The sequence below is a fragment of the Cebus imitator genome, unplaced genomic scaffold (genome assembly GCF_001604975.1).
Source record: "Cebus imitator isolate Cc_AM_T3 unplaced genomic scaffold, Cebus_imitator-1.0 Scaffold45, whole genome shotgun sequence".
NCBI classification, from domain to species: domain Eukaryota; kingdom Metazoa; phylum Chordata; class Mammalia; order Primates; family Cebidae; genus Cebus; species Cebus imitator.
Genome location: NW_016107360.1, coordinates 3,946,116 through 3,951,364, shown reverse-complemented (window position 1 = coordinate 3,951,364; position 5,249 = coordinate 3,946,116). Strand labels below are relative to the sequence as shown.

The window sequence follows — 5,249 nt, the reverse complement described above, 5'->3', positions numbered from 1 at the left end:
CCGAGTAGCTGGGATTACAGGTGTGCACCACCACGCCCACCCACCTAATTTTGTATTTTTAGTAGAGACGGGGTTTCTCCATGTTGGTCAAGCTGGCCTCCAACTCCTGACCTCAGGTGATCCCCCTGCCTCAGCCTCCCAAAGCACTGGTATTACAGGTGTAAGCCACCACACCCAGCCTGGGCTCAAACTCTCTTTTCCTAAGAGTCATATCTTTGAGTAGTACTGCTACATGGCAATCACTACTCAGAAGAAACTAACTTGAGGTGTCCAACCACCAGCTTTCATTTGAAGTCTCTTTCAGCTTGACAAAATAAAAACTTTCAATGTTTTGTCTACCTACTTCCAAAAGAAAATTAGTCTATATATGTATATATATGTGATTATATATGTATATATACATATGTGATTTTGATCAGCCTGTTATAAACTATTTCCAAAATAAATTGACCGTAAATTCATTTATTAAATGAGTAGTTCATAAACTACTTGATTTTTGCAAGTAGTTTATAAACAGGCTGATCAAACTGAACAAATTTCTTAAAATAATTTCACTGTATAGATGGCAAGTTACTCTTATTAGCATATCTTATTTTACCTATCCTTAACAAGCATCTAAACTGTTTTATGTCCACAGCTACACACCGAAACAACACTTTCAGTTACAACATACTAAATTCAAATTTAAACTATAGAGATCCAGTTACCTTTAGTCTTAAAAGTACTTATATATACTTTTAATATACTTCTTGATGTTTCATGATGCACACACAGCTCTTAAAGGACATATAATTGTGAGAATATTTAGAGTGTATGCTTATCAAATGGTTAAAAACTCTTTTTTAAAAAAAGTCAATTTTAAGAACTTAAGCATAAAGTACTCCTTCCATGCCCCAATGTTAAAGGGTCTATTTATTTTAGACTACTTGTTTCAAAAAAAAAATCTAAAATTTGTAATAATTCTGCTTAAATTCCATATTAACCTAGGATCAAAAGTTATTTTTAGTTCTTGTTTCTTAAATGCTTGAAATGTGCTGCTGCATAATGTTTTCCTTACATATTTATTCAGTCAACTAACTTTAGGTGGAAGGTATTATGAGTTTAAAAGTCCTTTCCCAAAGTGGAAATAACATAAAAATTTTGCATAAAAGACACTCAGTGTTTCTCAAAGGGTATCTGAGGGTCTAATCAGCCTATTACCTTGGTTCAGAATAACCACCAACAACAAATGTGAGCTTTTTGTCACATCTATGTATTTTCCCCTGTAAACTAACACCTACTCCTGTAAACTAATACCTACATTTTAAATGAATTTTCAAAACGTTTCATTTGGCCATGTGATCATTATTTCCCCTGTAAAAAGCTACAGGGTTTTGGTTTAAGAGCAAATGAGATAGAGTATCTGGTCCATAAGAAGGCTAAGTGGAAAGATCTGGACCCTGAAGTCTCAAACCAATAACAAGACAAACTCCAGTGCTACCTTGTTGATGTAATCAACAATATGTGAGTCGAAATAAACTAGTGAGCTATACGTTTCTGTCTACATACCAATTTACCAATCAACAGGAGGGGAGGAAATTGCTCAAATGTAACTGTTAACAAACATCTAAATATTAAACATAGTCTCTATTAAAATCATAACCTATCAATTCTGAAATCATTCCTTCAACCACTGTTAAGTTTTTAATACCCCCCCTTTAAAAAAGAAACAGCAGCAATCTTTAAAATGTAAATTCCTCCCTTTTTCAAAGTAACTTGCCTAGGAAAATTTAATGCGTTAAAACTAACAGACCAATTACAACATTAAAAAATAATAATAAAAATGATCAGTAACACAATCCAATCGCTCGTTTAGCAAAGCGTGTGTTTTTAATCTGCTGTGAGCATCCTATTATACTAATAAGCAACAATTTTAAAAGTCATCCCAATGCCTAAAACACCGCCATACACATAACATACTTGTCCTTTACTCCGATGAAGCTTTAACTCAGACTATTTCCCCCTCCTGCCACACTGAAATATACGAGGGGAAATCCAAGAAACCAGATATGTTAAATGCCAGTATCTCTTCCAGGGTAGGGTCAAACTCGTGTTTACCCATAAATGTCACCATCCCAGTAAGTCTGCAAATTCTTACTAGCACTGGAGTACAAAAAGGTCTGACCATGGAACACCTGTCCTAGAACCAGGAAGACAATGGGAAATACAACCCCCAAGTCCGCGCCAGCCCCAAAGCTTCGGCTGCAGCGATGAGGAAGACAAAAGGTGGCTGCTGGCCTCGCGGGTGCTGCGGACAGGGTCCCACGCCCCGGCCAGCCTCCCGAGAACCAGGAAACCTGTCAGGCTGGCACCCACCCTCCTCAACCCTTGCACTCCAGCCCAGCGCAGCCCCCGCCTGCCCGACCTCACCCGACTGCCCCGGCCTCCCGGCTGCACTCTGTCACCTCATCCCTTCCTGGCGGCCTCGCGACCCCACCACCTCCGCTACGTGGCCTGGGCTCGGGCCGCCCCTGGAGCAGAACAGCCTAGCCCGGCCCCACTCCGTCCATCCGTTCCCCGAGGCCAGGTCCCTGGCGGCCCAGGACTGAACTCCCGCCGCCAGCTCCCCACCCCCAGCCTCCACCATTGCCCCCCGCGCTGCCGCTCCCGGCCAACTCCCCAGTGGTTACCTGGAAACAAGGACTGCGAAGTACCTCACCCAGGGCCCCAGGTCGCAGAGTGCCCAGTGCTCGGTCTCGCTCCTACTCCCACTCCACGTGGTAGGCATAGATGGAGGGCAAGATCCCCGCTGCGCACACAGGGTACCAGGCCACCCGCTCCTACCACGGCGCCTACACTCTCAGGAGGACGGGCGCCGCCATCTTACCCCTCCACAGACACCGCCTACTTGGGCTTTCACCTCAGTCGCTGCTGCCAGTCGCCCAACCCAGCCGCCGCGCCCCATTGGCTGGGTCGCTTGCTCCGGACCCCACCCCCACAAGCGCATCCCGACTGCCCTGCAATGAGGTGGGCGGAGCGGGCAAGGCGCGCAGGTGCACAGAAGGAGGGAGCTGAGCTCACAACGGCCAAGGAGGCCGGATTGGCTGGCAGAGACTTAGGCGGTGCATTATGGTGCACGTGAAGGGCAGGGCCTGGGGTGAGGGGCGGGACTGGGTGGGAGGGACTTAGGGGAGCCGTTGCCAGGATCACTTAGAAAGGATCCCACTGTGGGTGGCTGGGTGAACCCTCAGCCCCTCCTTCTGGGATGGCAATTGGTTGCCATCCTTTTTCCCTTTTTCGTCGTTATCACTTGATATTTCTGACACAATCCAAATCACCCCTGGCCAATGCTTGGGGCTACTGAGCCAACCTCCTGTGACCTGATCTTTCCACCATCACCTCCAGGCACTTTGTGTTCAACCTGTGCAAATCTTTCTTTTCTTAATGTGCAAAACTATGTTTTAAATTTAAAAAATATTTTTTAAAAAATGATTTATGGGCCAGGCGCAGTGGCTCATGCCTGCAATCCCCACACTTTCGTAGGCTGAGGCAGGTGGATCACTTGAGGTCAGGAGTTCGAGACTAGCCTGAGCTACATGGTGAAACCCCCGCCTCTACTAAAAAAATGAAATAAAAAATTAGCCAGGCATGGTGGTGAGTGCCTGTAATCCCAGCTACTTGGGAGGCTGAGGCACGAGAATCACTTGAACCCGGGAGGCGGAGGTTGCAGTGAGCGGAGATCGCACCACTGCACTCCATTCTGGGCCATAAATTGAGAGTCTTAAAAAAAAAAAAAAGAAAAAAAAATATGTATATATATACGAATGCCTCGCTTCTCTGTAAGCTGAATTTGAGGTGGCTTACCATAATTTTTATCATACAGAAAAATATAGATGAACTAATAAAATCAGTACAAAGAAAAGGAAAAGAGGCCCAGGCGTGGTGGCTCACGCCTGTAATCCCAGCATATTGGGAGGCTGAGGCAGGCAGATCACCTGAGGTCCAGAGTTGAAGACCAGTCTGACCAACATGGAGAAACCCTGTCTCTACTAACAACACAAAATTAGCCGGGCGTGGCGGCACCTGACTGTGATCCCAGCTACTACTCGGGAGGCTGAGGCAGGAGAATCCCTTGAACCTGGGAGGTGGAGTTTGCGGTGAGCTGGACCACCGCACTCCAGCGTGGGCAACAAGAGCGAAACTCCATCTTGTTTCAAAAAAAAAAAAGAGAGAGAGAGAAAAAAGTCAGAATAAAATGAGAGGCCAGAAATAAGAACACAGATAAGCAAGTCATAGGGGCTTACACAGTTATTAAAATTGGGTCGTACATTTGGCTCTGAGCTTCCTGGTGGCCAAAACTAAAAGGAAAACACATGTATGTGCTTTTCTCACTGTCTCTAAAAAAGAAACAGTTCTTGGAGAGTATCAGTGATTCCCTTGTTGCAGCTTTTAGTTTTTCAGGGGCTTTATATAGTGATTTTGAGTAATAAGCAATATCCTTGTATTTATTACCTATTTTTGATAAAAATCGCCCCAAATTTAGCAGCTTAATAAACAATACACATTTTTTTCCTCACAGTTTCAATGGGCTAGGAATCTGAGTGTGGTTAGCTGTGTCCTCTGGCTCAGGCTCTCATGAGGATCCAATCAAGCTGTCAGCCAGGGCTGCAGCTCTCTCAAGGCTTCACAATCCTTTTTCAAACTCACTTCCAAAGCTGGTGGCAGGCCTCAGGTCCTCTCTGTCTGTTGGCTGGAGACCTCAGTTCCTGTCCACTTGTACCTCTTCATAAGAAGCAGCTCGCTTGCCCCAGGGCGATGGAGGAGAAAGAGGAAGAGACAGAAAAAGAAAATGAGAGAGAGAGATCACAATCCTTTTTTGTAACCTCATACCAGAAGTGACATCCCATCACTTTTACGTATTCTATTGCTACTTAGAAAATAGCACCTAGGTCCAGCAAGGCACGATGGCTCATGCCTGTAATCCCAGAATTTTAGGAGGCCAAGGTGGGTGAATTACCTGAGGTCAGGAGTTCAACACCAGCCTGACCAATATGGTGAAACACAGTCTTAACTAAAAATACAAAAATTAGCTGGGCGTAGTGGAACACACCTGTAATCCCAGCTACTTGGGAAGCTGAGGCAGGAGAATCACTTAAACTTGGGAGGTGGAGGTTGAAGTGAGCCAAAATCATACCATTGCACTTCAGCCTGGCCTAGAAAGCAAAACTCTGTCTCAAAAAAAAAAAAAAATAAAAAAAAAAAAAAAAAAA

At 44.7% G+C, this 5,249-nt stretch overlaps 1 long non-coding RNA gene across 1 annotated transcript in view; it reads right to left on the bottom strand.

Moving 5' to 3' along the window:
* The window catches only part of LOC108303175, a 49,510-nt gene extending 46,640 nt beyond the window's left edge, over nucleotides 1–2,870 (bottom strand). Inside the window, exon 1 of the long non-coding RNA XR_001824724.2 lies at nucleotides 2,670–2,870. This is a non-coding gene — a long non-coding RNA (uncharacterized LOC108303175). The remainder of the gene's footprint in view (nucleotides 1–2,669) is intronic.
* Nucleotides 2,871–5,249: the final 2,379 nt, after the last annotated feature.